Below are 15,963 nucleotides of genomic sequence, written 5' to 3'. Positions count from 1 at the left end.
AGAAACCAGAATGGGAGTGGGTGAGTTCTGCTATGGAAGTCTGGCTTTCTTTCGGCCTGAGAGAGAAGGGAGGTAGGGATGTGATCTTCCAGTCTCCTTCCCAGTTACTCAGTGGCGTCCTTCTACCTCTTGCCAAGTTGAATTCCAAATCTAAATTTTAGTAGCCTCAAATAACAAAGTTTTATGCCCAAATAACATATAAGATTCATACACACATCACCAGTTTCATAATTACCCTCCACTGATGCATTCATCAAGCATTCATTGAGCATCTACTGTATGTCTAGTGGAGCGTCAGCAGGTATTATCAGGTATCAGGTATTTTCTAGTCAGGTTCTCTTCTTCACGGATATCCCCAAGAAACCAGTGGATGCTCAGAAAGAAGTATAAAAGTGTTAAGGAAACTAAAGGAAAGTTTGTTCCAACATATAAATGTCCCACATTATATAGCTTCTAGGATAAATCTTATATGTTACTTGGGCATGCTGCTGCTGCAAAACTTCATTATTTGGGGGTTCTTAGGGTCTAAATTATAGGTGGCAAGCAAGGATCTGCTATCCCTGAACTACCACAAAACAATACTAAATTGGACCAATTTCTGAATAAGCCCTTATCAGATCAGATCAGTCGCTCAGTCGTGTCCAACTCTTTGCGACCCCATGAATCGCAGCACGCCAGGCCTCCCTGTGCATCACCAACTCCCGGAGTTCACTGAGACTCACGTCCATTGAGTCAGTGATGCCATCCAGCCATCTCATCCTCTGTCGTCCCCTTCTCCTCTAGCCCCCAATCCCTCCCAGCATCAGAGTCTTTGCCAACGAGTCAATTCTTCGCATGAGGTGGCCAAAGTACTGGAGTTTCAGCTTCAGCATCATTCCTTCCAAAGAAATCCCAGGGCTATTTGAAAATACAAAACAAAAATAACAGATTAAAAAACTATTCTGGAACTCTTGGAGGTTCATAGTTAAACATCTCTCAAAGGACGAAGCGATTTGCAGGTAGAGTATTCACTAGAAAAATGTCAGCTTTAACTTAACTCCAGACCTCATACATTCCAAGTTTCCTTCTTAAAAGTAGAAATGAGGATAACTTGTTCACATAATTATAACGGAGGGAAACCTGGTATAAACATATCTACAAACCTTCAGTAACAAACCCTCAGAATCAAGTAAAGTAGTGACTTAATATTTATAATGCTCCTACAAGGTCACTGCCAGAAACAAAAATGTCGCATACCAAGTCCCTAGCCAAAGTTTCCAAGGGATCAAGTTGAAAGGTAAAAAAGTAATAATATACTATAGCAAGATTTATACATATGTCACCAGTATCATAATTACCCTCCAATTATGCATTCATTAAGCATTCATTGAGTGTCTACTGTATGCCTGGTAGAGTGTCAGGTATTACAATTAAACAGGGTATCAGTGATGATTTATGGTATCAAACAGCAGAATCCACTGTGGAAAGTTTAAATGGAAAAAGAATTGGATTAGGTTTTGGGTAGCTCAGAAACGGAGAAGGCACTGGCAACCCACTCCAGTATTCTTGCCTGGAGAATCCCAGGGACGGGGGAGCCTGGTGGGCTGCCGTCTATGGGGTCACACAGAGTTGGAGACAACTGAAGCAACTTAGCTTCAGTTGCAGCAGCTCAGAAAGGTCAGAGATCCAAATCCTGAAGCCACACAGCCAGCAAGAACACGCAGAATAGGGACTTCAGTAAGAGAAACATCTCTGCCCCTGTCAGTAACTGCCATCCTTGGGACTGAAGACCAGAACTCTGCCACCGTCACCTCCCCAAGATCTCCATCGTCAGCCTTAGCAGAAGACTGGCTCCCTTCCATGCAGCTGTCTCCTTCTATGACTCACTTCCGAATCCACCTTGCATGGACTGCATCACAAAGCCCAGATCACAGGTCTGCCCCCTGGTCACAAAGGAATCTGACAGATCTGTTTTCTGGCTTCTGTCTTGGAAAGTTAGGTGTCATGTTGTGGGAAATCACCAAAAGGTTAGGTGACCACAAAGTTCACTGTAAAATAAGACAGCCTGCCATGGAGCATTCAGTCCAGTATAATAATACATAGACAACAAAGATCGCTGAATGCAGGGACTTCCAAGTACCAAGCAGACCTTCCTAAATATAATCTAATAAAAATTTTACATTACCAATATATCAGGTTTATCTGACAAGGTTTTTCTTCCCTAGAGGATCATTTTCTCTGCCTTTTTCTATAATCTCATACTTAACATGAATCAGTCCAGCCATTTGGCTGTGGACTAATTATGTTAAATAAAAAGAAAACCAATTATATTTTAAAACATGGATTAAACGCTTGTGTGTTAGACTCTAGGCTTCTCCATGTAGCACTATAACAAAGAAAATGGACTTTCGGATTAAAATGCCACTCAACCATTACCAGCTGTGTGTCCTTGAGTGGAGTTTTTACTACCTTACATCTTAGTTTCTGCTTCTGCTGTACTTACCACATAGAATTGTTTAGGATGATTGAAAAGAAACAAGCATGTACAAGACTTAGCACAGTGCTTAGCACTGTTGGGTATTATCCAACCATTATTTAATCCTTACAGTGACATTATGAACCAACGTTGTTATCTCCATTTAAACTGACAAAGATGAATCTAAAGTCACTTTCTAAGTAACACCTGAGTAGCATTGGGATTTGCACCCAGGTTTTCTCATGTTGAGCCTGGCCTTTTAACACTACTCCACCTGCTAAGGCTTAAAAGCCATTACAAATAAGAATGACTCATGTAGGTTCTCAGAAAATCTTCTCTTTCCTATAAAGCAAAGTTGTTTTTTTCTCCATTTGATAGAGAAAGAAAAAGTATAGAATTCTGATAAAGGGAATGTTCTTTCCCCAGAATCTTTACAGCCCCTAAATATTTAGGACCAGAAGGAAATTTACAAGCTAGCCATTCTAGCCTCCTGAACTTAATGTCACCCTAGGTCCATCTTACCTTTCTTTAGGTTTACCCTGCTTCCTATCGTCTCTTTTGTCTTCTATCATTCCAGGCAGAATCTAGAGACAACAGTCAGGCAGCCACAAAACTGAGTGTTATCCAGGCAAAATGCAAGAGAAAAAGAGCTTGACTATTGACCAACTGGTGGCACTCATGGCTATATGTGCATTTCCCTAAGAGTATGCCCTGGAATGGGCTTCCCAAATAGTTCAGTGGCAAAGAATCCACCTGCCAATGCAGGAGATGCAAGAGACGGGGGTTTGATTTCTGGGTTGAGAAGATACCCTGGAGGACGAAATGGCAACCCACTCTGGTACTCTTGCCTGGAGAACCCCATGAACAAAGAAGTCTGGCGGCCTACAAGTCCATAAGGTCACACAGAGTTGAACATGAGTGAACAGCTGAGTACACGCACTCCCTGGAACACGTAGTTCCTTAGGATGCTAGTAGATATTTTATAGGTAAAGTGTCTGCCCGCCATGCGGGAGACCCAGGTTCGATCCCTGGGTTGGGAAGATCCCCTGGAAAAGGAAATGGCAACCCACTCCAGTACTGTTGCCTAGAAAATTCCATGGATGGAGGAGCCTGGTGGGCTACAGTCCATGGGGTCGCAAGAATGAGTTCTAGGTCAAGCAAGTTTGGAAAACGTGGGGGTAAACAAAGTTAAACAGGTTTGCTCAGAACTTTTAATGTGTTAATGAGCGTAATGAACTCACAAATGAGGATATGATAGGCAGTGTTGAATTTGTCAGAGTCCTTTTTTTCTCCAAGAATCTGGTAGGACCAGTGAATCACAGACACATTTGAGAAACACTGGGTGAGGAAAGGTGTTTGTCATCAGAATGCAGAAAAAAAAATGAGTTAATTCAAATGTGACAGGAAACTTCTAGCACCACTCCGGGAAGAAGAGGTTCTGATCCTCTGGTTCACACATCCAGTTTGCCTGGCATATCTGATACCTATAGGTGGTACACACCAGGTTATGTGGCTTGATGCACTCAATATGAATATTGACAAGGTCACTCTCCATGTTCAACATACAGTCTTCTGATTATATTTTAATTTCCTTTGTAGCCATCCTACAGAGAAAAGTGCTAGGCAAGCTGGTATAAATGCCTGGTACAATTGGTAGCTATATTTCTTGTTGTAGATTAATATAAATATTCCAGCCAATAAGAGCATCCAGTCAATTTGACAGGCAATTTCTCAGTGTAAGTCAAACCATCATTACTTTGGTTTGTGCAATCTCTTCCAAGTTTTGTGAGAATGAGATAGTCTCTACGAGTTCCTAGATACTGACAAAATTCAGTTTCCATCCTGCAAATGTTAAAACCAGACAGAACCCAGGCCCTATTGTACTTACTAAGGTCCTGTGACCTTCCACCATCTCCTGGGCATCCCTGTGAGGCTGTGTTATGCTCTTTTATTATTAAACATTTAGACCTTTTATGCTTTTGCTCTGATTTGCCATCCTCTATGGGCTTCCCACGGAGAAGGCAATGGCACCCCACTCCAGTACTCTTGCCTGGAAAACCCCATGGGCGGAGGAGCCTGGTAGGCTGCAATGGGGTCACGAAGAGTAGGACACTACTGAGCGACTTGACTTTCACTTTTCACTTTCATGTGTTGGAAAAGGAAATGGCAACCCACTCCAGTGTTCTTGCCTGGAGAATCCCAGGGATGGGGGAGCCTGGTGGGCTGCTGTCTATGGGGTCGCACAGAGTCAGACACGACAGAAGTGACTTAGCAGCAGCAGCAGCAGCATGGGCTTCCCAGGTGGCTCAGTGGTAAAGAATTGCCTGCCAATGCAGGAAACCCAAGAGATACAGTTTTGATCCCTGGGTGGGGAAGATTCCCCTGGAGAAGTAAATGGCAACCCACTCCAGTATTCTTGTCTGGGAAATCCCATGGACAGAGGAGCCTGACGGGCTACCATCTACGGGGTCACAAAGAGTCGGACACGATTGAGCATGCATGCACACACACACACACACACACACACACACATATGCACACACACACACACCATCCTCTATAGCCCTAGGATCTTAAATAGCTTCTAAATGAAATGAAAACACAATTTTCCCAATTTGCCTTACTTACCAGTGAAGTTCTAGGATTCCAATTTTGAAAGCATGTACCCAGGCAAGTGGTTATCTTACTCTGGAAAAATCTCAATGAGCTAAAACTAAAGGAACTTTGCAGGACCACAGAAAATAAGCAGGCAGGGGTCAGTCTTCCATCCTGAACTTGCCAAGCTACAAGTTGGAAAATCCATGCAAGGAGCCAGCTCTGCCCAAGGGGACACCTGGATTGTGAATCTCTCCTGGAGGGAGGCTGGGGTGCTGGGGAGATCATTTTCATAAATACACTTACTTTCCTCCTTTGAACAGGCACACCTGTTTTCTCTACTAACTCTGTTGCTTCGGTCACTTATGCCCTAGGGAAAGCAGTTGTAAGAAATAGCAGATGCAGAATTTACACAGCAGAGAGCATTCCATCCCTTCAGTTTACAAAGTCTGCAGAAAACAACCCAGTGGTGCAGAACTATTTTATGAACTGTGACTTCAAGCCGCTCATTGAAAATGCAGTTCCTATCACATTGTTCTTTGCAGATTTTCATTTTAAAATGATGAACACATTTGGGGTTAGTTACACTTGAACTGGCCACACTTGCATCAACAAAAATCTTCGCAAAAAGTTTACATTGTGTACACTACTGCCTGTTTTACAGATGGAGAAACTGAGGCACAAGTACCTTACCCCAAACTTCTGCAAAATGACACGGAACAAATACCACCTGCCCATAGCACGTGACAACATCTAAAAAGGAACGAGGTGTGTTCCTGCTTAGTGAGAATCTACTTTGAGATGGATTTGCCTGGTAAAGACAGGCATGAAGTTGACCTCTGAGGATAGAGTTCAGCTCTCTGGTGTCATGAATGTTATCATTCAAAACAGAAAAATGCCCCCTGGTGAACTTCTAGCTCAATGACTCAGAAGTGAGGAGTAAGATTATATGTTAAGTATCAAAGGGTAGATAATCCAAGCAGAGTAGAAAATAAAAATCACAAATTGGAAATCGTTTTATTTCTGAGGATGTAGCAGAAAGGATTCAAACATGCAGAGATTCTGCACACATCAGTGCAGGATCCCAGCTTGGGTGGTCTCACATGGGGAAAAGTCCTCAAACAAGGACAAATTAGGAAAGGGATGGGAGTGGAGGAAAGCAGGGGAGATCAGGTCTGCAGACAAATGAATAAAAAAAAGAAAAGAGACTCTCAACCACTCACTGTGTGTGCATGTGAAGTCACTTCAGTCATGTCCAACTCTTTGTCACTCTGTGGACTATAGCCCGCCAGGCTCCTGTGTCCTGGGATTCTCCAGGCAAGAATACTGGAGTGGGTTGCTGTGCCCTCCTCCAGGGGATCTTCCCAACCCAGGGATTGAACCTCTGTCTCCTGTGTCTCCTGCATTGGCAGGCAGATTCTTTACCACCAGTGCTACCTGGGAAGCCCAAACCACTCACTAGCCTGTGCAATTGTATAATTGTTTTTAAGATGACTTCTGCATTTAATAAGCAGCGTTATGAGTTTAGGAGAGTGTATTCTCATTTCTCAAAGTTTGTTTCACAACAGAGTACTAAATTCAAGAAATATTTTCAGGGGCTTCCCTGGTGGTCCAGTGGTTAAGAATCCACTTGCCAAGGCAGGGGCCATGGGTTTGATACCTAGTCCAGGAAGATTCCACATGCCAAGGAGCAACAAGGCTCATGCAGCACAACTGCTGAGCCCAAGCTCTAGAGCCCAGGTGCTGCAACTACTGAGGCCCATGCACACTAGAGCCCGCGTTCTGCAGCAAGAGAGGCCACCACAGCGAGAAAATGAGAAGACCACGCGCCGCAACAATGAATAGCCCCTGCTCCCTGCAACCAGAGAAAGGCCAAACACAACAGTGAAGACCCAGCTCAGCCAAAAATAAATTTTTTTTTCCTAAAAAGAAATACTTTCAAAACAAAATCTGTGCTTCCCCACATTAGTGGTCCCTCAATCCAGATGCCTGTTAAAATCACTTGGGGAGCTTGTTAAAAATTGATTCAGGACATCTCTACTGATTTTGACTCTCCACGGGATGCTGTTCAGTAACTGGCACTTCTTTCAAAGTTTACCAAGGTTTCTTGGCCATAGATTTGGAGACTTCTGCCATAGATACGCCCGTTTCAGGGTTACCTGAAGAAACATACATAGCACTGGTATAAGGATCTTCTTGATGTCTCACCAGGACTCCTTGTCTACTATTTTAGGCTTGGCTGTCTCCTGGAATCCACCCTCCTTTTTGTCACCCTGTGCTCTCCACAGGGCTGCCTGGGGAGATTAATCCTTCCAGGCTGAAGGTGTGCTCCTACTACTCCCTGCCTGATGAAGTCAACCCAGGGTGGTGGAACTCAGGTCATTCTTCTGCCATGGCTGGTGGCTGTGCCATGCTAGGGAAAGGGCTCACCTCCCACAAGGTTTAAAATTTTTCTTCAAGTCACACACAAAAAAGTGCTGCTATGCACTTCAATAATGTTTCCAAAATTCCCTTTCTCCAGGAATTTGGTATCAATTTTCTTGAGACTAGGATTGGGGAGTGGGGAGTGGTTCAAGAAGTAATAGATAATTTGAGCAACATCACCCCACAGAACACCAGGAGCTCTCCCTCACTTATTGCCTTTGCCACTGCCTTCTCATGAGTAATGGGGCCTTGTCAGGATGGAGTCCAGGTCTCTCTTGGATGGCTCCATAGACCTCATGAACATATTACCTTGGCATCTCAAATGCCCCAGAGGAACGTACAGATCTGAAAAGTCTATGTACTATATGATTCCAACTATGTGACATTCTAGAAAAAGGCAAAATTAAGGAGACAATAAAACAATCAGTGGTTTCCAGGAATTGATAGGGAGAAATGAACTGGTGGAGCATAGAGGATTTTTAGAGCAGTGAAAAAATATTTTATGATACCATAATGATAGGTGTTATTATACATTTGTCAAGCTCATAGAATGTGAAACACCAACAATGAGCCATATCATAAAACTACAGAGTCTGGGTGATTATGACATGTCTACAGAGACTTATCAGTTGTAACAAATGCATCACACTGGTAGGGATGTTGCTAATGGGGGGAGGCCATGCGTGTGTAGGAGGAGGGGATATTTACATTATAGAGCATGCTCTAAATCACTGTATTTAATCAAAAAACTAAACAGATTAATAGAATACAATCAGAACTAATCTGGGATATTTATGGAGGTCAACTGATAAAGCTGTTTTTTTTAAAAGAAGACTAAGAGGGACTTGCCTGGTGGGCCAGCGGTTAAGACTCTGGCACTTCCAGTTCAAGGGGCATGGGTTCAATCCCTGGTCAGTGAACTAAGATCCCACATGCCACAAGGCCTGGGAAAAAAATTTTTAATAAATATAAATAAAAATTAAAAAGACAAAGAAATTTAGCCCAGATTAATTGCAAATATATGTCATTGGAAAGGAACTTTGAAAAAAGACACTTTTAAAAGTCACAGAGTAAAGGTTACCTTGTGGTGATCACAGCTATACCAGTAAAAACGAATGAAAAACAAAATAACTCCCTAATGTTATGTAAATGGATAACTGTGGCTTTGGTTACAGATTCAAACACAATGTGTCTGAAAGAGGTGAGGATTACCTCTTTCGAGGTGCTATGTCAATTGGTGTTCGAGGATGTAGAAAAAAGGCCTGGATGTCACATATCCAAGTGAAAATCTTTAATAAATTCAGTTCATAAACTGAGAGAGTGAAAAATGCAATGTTTCTAATTTAAAACATTTTATATGATATGTTATTTTGAATATATATGTAAAACTACATTAATAAGCTATACACAGAAGTAGACAAGTGACTAATTTATCTAAATCCGTATAAGTTCATATAATCATTTAATTTTTTTGAACTTTTCATTAGAAAAGGAAAATTTCCCTCCTTATATAATCTCTCTAAGCACCAGGAATAGTATAGACACTTAGCTGTATTGTGGGCTGCCTACTGTGAAACAGTCTTTTCTAATACACTGGCTTGCTAGAGTCTCTAAGGGACCTTGTAGCTTTGTTTTGGTATTTATCAGAGCCCACTTTTCAAACGGAGAGCCCACCTTCCTTGATTCAGTGAGTTCTCTTTGCAGAAAGAAGGCTGTAAGACAAATGTATAAATTCAAATAATTAAAGGTTAACTGTAGAGACACACTTATTCTTTTTTCCAGTGTTCCTAGACTATGACAGAATTCCTATCCCTCAGTTGCTGGGTTGGTATATTGAGTGTTATTTTTCTTGGGTTTTGGATCCAATATTGTGAGGTAGGAGCCATATATCATATCATATTCTCATTACTCTACAATACTCTTCCCCACCCTCCCAGTCCTTGCCCCCAGACCTCTCCTCTTGGCCCCATCCTTGGAGAGAAAACCAAGTTATCAGCACCACATAATTATCAAATGCTCAGTGTAGTAGGAAGGACAGGAAAGAAATCTCTAATTAAACAAAGCATCAGCTTTGCTCTTCTGTATAGGATCCTTAATCTAAATAGAATTTCAAGCTATTGTGCAAGATACAGAACCCACAAAATGGGCATAAATATTAGCCTCTGTGTTGGCAGTTCTTTCAATATGACTGGTGCTATCTCTATATACTTATAAATACAATTATTTCTTCATCAAACAAACTTCTTGGCTATGACTTTGTCAAGAATGGAATAAAAACAAAGGGAGAGCTGTGCAGCCTCTCTGCCATACACCAGCTCGTTTTGGTTACAATCTTGCAACTTCCAAAGGGGAATTTGGAGCTCCAATTATATGGAGCACAGTTTCGTATTTCTCATTACAGACATATGCCACTGAGAATTACATAAATGGTGTTGGCCGGCAGAAAGAAGAGCAGCATTCCTCACCCCTTTCTTCTCTCTGCCAGGCTTACACACCCTGTCAGAAGAGAAAGCACAACTTTGCTGACCCTTTCAGGGACAAGTCGCCCTGGAACAAGTAAGTAAGCCAACTCTTGAGAATATTCTGTAAAAGCAAACAGTGAAATATCCTGGTGTGTCAACCCTGCATACACGTTTTCCCACTTGGCACCGATGTTCCTCTCTGCTTTGAAATTGCCAGACAGGCAATTCTGTCCATCAGCAGGTATCCCATGTCCAGCTCTAACTGTGTCCATTGTCTCCTCCTGCTCCTACTGCTCCAAATACCTTGATCCAGAAGACACATGAGCATCCTGCCTATAGAATCCAATATTCTAAAATCTATGCACAACTCTGATTTTCAAGAATTTTATAGCTAGGGAGCTGAGGTGGGGTTTAGAGACTTTCTAGTCCCAAGATTGTAAATTCAAATTCCTAATGGGATCGAGGAGGTACTATGAGAACAGCAAGTCACATATGAGGCAATAGGGAGTGGTGAGAACTGAAGCAAATTGCCTAAGAACAGTCCCTCTGATTCTAATCCAACATTCCCATTTCACAGATGAATAAACTCATCCCCCAAAAGTGACATAATTGGTCATGATAAAAATTCAGTTTCGCTCAATTTCCACCAAACAGGTTGCCCTTAGGTCAGAAATGAAGATTATAATTTTTCCCAAATCTTCAGGGCTCTTGTTTGGGGGTACACAAAACTTTTGTTTTAGGAAATTGAAAATGCCATCTTCCCAGAAATATGCCCTCCAAGACTCACTTCACACCATGGGCTGTGGCCAAGGCCACATTCATTCTTAGGAATGTTCTGTCTAGGGAGGATTCCTGGGATGTGATCTGTGGTCAGTGAGAAAGCCCTTTTGATCCCAGCCACAAAAATGCTGCTGAACTCAGAACCCTTCTCTCCATAAATCAGAGTCCTCCCGGGAATGCCCGGGTGTGGCTTCCCACGCAGGTGCCCGGCTGCTCCAGCACTCCTAAGGGGGCACTCCCTCACTTTGAAAGTCTTTTAGGAGCTGCTGGAGTCAAAATGGTAAATCCATACAGTTCTACACTCACATACGAATTCTTCCTGACTTTCCGGGCATCTGTTTTGTTCATTCCTAGCAGCCAGGTGTGAGTGCCTGTCTGCCTTCCTTCTGTTTGCTATTTCAAGTCTAACCTTCAACTCTGAATTTGGCTCAGCTTGGGAACATAGGCCAAAGAGTTCCTTGTATACACTGCTTTTAATTTGTCCAAGGATTCAGGAGGTAGCTGTGATCCAAATAGTTTAAGAAGTCAAAATACTGCTGCAGCCTGGGTCTAGCAAGCTGGCTGAAGGCTGGCTGGTGAATTTGGAATCTCCCTTCAGGGATACCCATGTGCCTCTAGGAGACAAGCTCTTTCTTTTGCCAGCAACTAACTTCCTGCTCAGACCAGCATGAGGTCAGTGTAAGAGACCTGCCAGGAGGACTTGAAGCCAGGTCCTGTTTTAGAGGCTCAGACACCCACAGCAGCTATGAGGATTTTCAATAACTCACACCCCAGGCTGCTTAAAAGTACATATTCTTAGCTCCCATTTCCATAGAAGACATAACAATAGTAGTATTTACTGAACACTCAATGGGCTTTAGGTACCACGACAAGTATCAATACTTTACAGAAATCTGTTTCATTTAATCCTCGCAATAGCCCTATGAAATGAGGGTGGTACTGTCAACAAGTGAAGCGAGTCCTAGTTACCACAATTACGACTCCATTATGCAGTTGGGGAAACTGAATTTTAGAAAGGATCAGTTAATTTGCCCAAGTTCACCAAACTAGTCAGTAGTAAAATGAAACTCAGAATGTACCCATTCTTATCCCAGGGGACCACAAAGCTATAAACACACATTTCTATTAAGAAATCTCACCAGCTAGGTGATACCTTTGAAACATGCCAGAGCAGTTGTCAAGTAGAGGTTAAGGTCTGTGGGGGCTTGCAGTTCACCAACCAAAAGTGAAGAGGGATGGGGCACCGGTTCCACTTGGATTCCAGGAGTCCCAAATCCATGTATACCTCACAGACAAGCCGAGGATGCAGGCAGCCCCCTTGTGCTAATGACAGGGGACACAGGTGCTCAGGTAAAGGCCCTTCCACCTGAGACCAGCCTCAAAGACCAAGGCTCAGGCCTGGTGGCCTTGGAAAAGCTACAGGGCCACATGCACTTCACACACCTAACAAGATTGCACTGGTGGGAAGTCTGTCTACTGTCTCCTGGTAAAAAGTGAGTGTCTTCTGGAGTTTCCTGGAGGCCAGAGGAGAAGACCTAAACCCACATCACCAGGTCGAGGCCAACAGAGCAGCATGAGGCAGGTCATGGCCGCTGCAGTATGTCCTGGCCTTTCCACCACCCACTTCTCAGTCCTCCTTCTCATGCTGAGTCTCAGAAGTGACTCAGAGGAGCAGCTAAGGTGACTCAGAGAGAAGTTCTTTCAAGTTCCTAAAAAAACATGCCCAAGGCCAACCACGAGGTGCATTTCCTCCCAGCCATGTTATTTTAAAGGCAAATGGGTCTCCAAAACAGAGCCACCATCCCAGCCCTGGGCCAGATCACATTGCAGGCCATGTTTAGTGGAGAGAGGCTGCTTACAGTAAATCCAAGCAGGCTTGAAAATGTTGATTTATTCTTCTTAGAAGATGAATCACACCATGTGGATTGGCTGAATCAAATAAGGGATTCTGAGACTCGTTATTCAAAGTGGAACAAACACTGCTGGAGGAGATGGTGGGGCAAGGCCTGGGTGGCTGCTCTTCGGGGCCAGTGCTCATGGATTCAAAGGTGGGGACCAATCACACCCTTTTCTTTTCCCCTCCTTACTCTAGGTCCCTGCCTATGGCCTATCAACTCTGGATGGCGAGTTAAAAGGAGATGAAGTTAAAATTATCATCTTTGCTCTTTTAAGTGGCTGAATAGAGGTGACATATAATAACATTGCTCAAAATGTCTGCACAGGTGTTTCCTTTACAGTGAAATGAAGCGTTAGTCACTCAGTTGTGTCCAACTCTTTGCAACGCTATGGACTGTAGCACACCAGGCTCCTCTGTCCATGGGATTTCCCAGGCAAGAATACTGGAGTGGGTAGCCATTCCCTTCTCCAGGGATCAAACCCAGGGATCAAACCCAGGTCTCTCACATTGCAGGCAGATTCTTTACTGTCCGAGCCACCAGGGAATCACCCTAATATTCTCTTCCTCCTCTCAAAATACTCCAGAAACCTGAGAAAGTGGAACAGTTCTAATATCTCTATTAACAGGAGGCAGAAAGGCTTCCATGGGCCTTAGCTTAGTCTGTTTGGGCTGCTGTAACCAAATACCATAAACTGGGGAACTTATAAACACATATATTTATTTTCACAGTTCTGGAGGTTAGAAAGTTCAAGCTCAAGGCACCAGCAGATTTGGTGGTTACTAAGTCTGTTGAAAAACATGAAAACAAAGCACACCACAGCAAACAACCCTCATCAACCAGCTGGTGTGATTCCCAGGGTGCCAGCTTTCTCACTCTTTGCCCAGTCAAGCAAATATTCGGGGTCTCCAGCACAAGGTGGAACCTGCCTGGTCACTTATGGTAGTGAGGAATGGAGGGATTCTCACACCTCTTTCTGTTTCAGTAAGTGGAGCTGGGAATCCCTGTCTCCAAGGCTTTTTTGAAACTCAAGCCTATTCCTGGGGAACTCGGGACCCAGGTTCTTCTAACACCTATGAGGTGAAATCCATCTGCTTCTTCTTGGCTTTTTCCTCCCCTCCGGAAGCCTGCCATCCAGCTAATGTGATAGGGCAATCCCAGATCTGGCTCCAAGATCCAGCTGCACTCTCTGCCATCTTCCACGCTCCAACCTCACCTTCTGTTCTGAGGACAAATATGATTTTGCAAAGTTCAATTTTCCAACTGCTACACTGCTTCATTATTTGAGAGATTAAGGAGAGTTAAGTCTTTCAATGTTCAAGGTTATTTCCTTAATCTGTCAAAACTCCTAATCACAGAAACACGTTCATACACGTATCTCAGAATCAGTCCTCAAGTTCCAGAGTCTGAGAATGACCCATTTTTTTTCCTCCTCAATGAAGAGTATTTTTACAATGCTTTGTGCTCACAGTTCTCAAAGTGCTAAGCAGAAGCATGCCAAACCTTCTATTACAAATGTAATGCATGCAGACATGCATACAGGGGAATTTTTAATACTGTTCTTCAAATTTCCGTCACATTTACCCCTAAGAATCTCAAATAATCATTGACTTCTGAGAAGAGGTTTTTATGGGAACTAAAAAAGTCTCAAGACAAAGTTTCTTAAATTCAATTGTCTTAACTAGCCTGTCCCTCAGATGTTTTAGTTGTCTAACCTTAGTATTTCCATTAGCTATCATTTCTTTCTTTGGATCCTTCCAGGCTAAATTGAACTAAAGAAGAAAGATGTCAAAACCCTTAAATGCTTCAGACTATGTCCCCCAATCTTATTATGGAAAACAAGGGCTACAAAAACAGATTTGTGTAACTCTTACAAGCACTGGCTGAAGGAATAAAATGAAAACAAGCTATTGTGTTAATCTTCAGATTAGCCCTCTAGTCTGTCAATGTAATACTGACCAGTAAACAATGTCCATAATTAAACTGTTGTCAGAGACACAAAAGCCCCACGAGCCTGAGCTAATGAGGCAGTATTCAACTCCTTCACAAAGGCTGGCCAAATACAATTCCAGGAATGTTAATGCTGCCAAGTAGCCGGGATGCTCTCAACAGCGGGAAGACCACTGAGTGGAGGTAATTAAGTCTCCAATGCTCGAGAATTCTGTCCCAGTGCTATTTGTTTGTTGAGGACATGTGCTTAGGTGCAAGGAATTAGAAATCTCTGAAACCAAATTGAGCACATTGGGCATCAAAGCACCCCAAGTCCTCCTCTGAGGTCTGTGACATGAATGTGCATGACAAGGGGGCAAGGGGGCCACAATCTCCTAATTGTTCCAGAGACCTTTCAGTCTGGGGGGGAGACTACATGTCTTGGTATTTATGTAATTAAGTGCACTGAAATCCTCAGCGCAGGATTCCCATGAAGTCTGGCTGCACGTTAACTGGGGCTCAGTAGATTTATTAGAGGACACTTTTCCATTCTTTTTGCTCTGGGAGACAGATGCTCTTCCATAAAATACCCTCATACCAAATAATTTTGTCTAGAAACCAGAGAATCACATCTATTCTTCTCTTCAAGAGAGAATCCCCACTAGGAACACTTTATTTCCCCTTCTGTTTTTCTTGGATCCTCTTGAAAATTCCAATATGTGACCCAAGGCACATTGCAGTAAGAAATATCACACCATGGGAGCCTTTCAACAGGAGGAGTCCTGCACACGACTGATTCCATCACAGGTCCACATTCACTGTCCACTCCTGCAGCCAGGAGGCCCTCCAGAGCTGGCCCACGGCTGCTACATCCCTAACTTACTCCTGGGGCTCCAAGAGAGCTTCCTGATCCTTCTTTTTGGGGCATCCACCTAGAGAGTTGGGTTTTTTTTTTTTTGCACTGTGATGAGGATGGGAGGAGATAAAAGGGGGAGAAGAGGGCATGACACACTTGATGTTCCAGCGACATTTCACTGCAGCCTTGAAAATGTCATCAAGAGGTCAAGCTCCCTGGGGGAACGAGATTATGCCACTTCTCTACTCTCAGTGATCAAAGGAGAACTGATTCCTGTCACAAAACGTAGAAGAAGGCAGGGAAAATGCTGAACTTGCCACAACCTAGCTCTGATCACTTATTTATTCATTTGAAACCACAAGTCTACTACGAGCTACGCCCTGAGGATGCAGAGATGGACAAACGGAAACTATCCCTTCACTCCTAGCATTTATTGCCTATTGGAGGAGATACACATTGTCACACACCTAACTATGAAAAGTGCTCTGTGGAACATCAATAAAACCAGAGGGCAAAGCAAGTCACAAGCAAGCAGGCCATCCTTTTCCATATCTGCTCAATGCCAAG

The 15,963-nt window shown here is 43.2% G+C and overlaps 1 long non-coding RNA gene across 1 annotated transcript in view; it reads right to left on the bottom strand.

Annotated features, from left to right (window-relative positions):
- Positions 1–837: 837 nt before the first annotated feature.
- Positions 838–15,963, bottom strand: part of LOC123328025 — a 57,488-nt gene continuing 42,362 nt past the window's right edge. Inside the window, exon 6 of the long non-coding RNA XR_006542733.1 lies at positions 838–897. This is a non-coding gene — a long non-coding RNA (uncharacterized LOC123328025). The remainder of the gene's footprint in view (positions 898–15,963) is intronic.

The sequence above is a fragment of the Bubalus bubalis genome, chromosome 11 (genome assembly GCF_019923935.1).
Source record: "Bubalus bubalis isolate 160015118507 breed Murrah chromosome 11, NDDB_SH_1, whole genome shotgun sequence".
Taxonomy (NCBI): Eukaryota; Metazoa; Chordata; class Mammalia; order Artiodactyla; family Bovidae; genus Bubalus; species Bubalus bubalis.
This window is presented reverse-complemented; position numbering and strand designations above follow the sequence as displayed.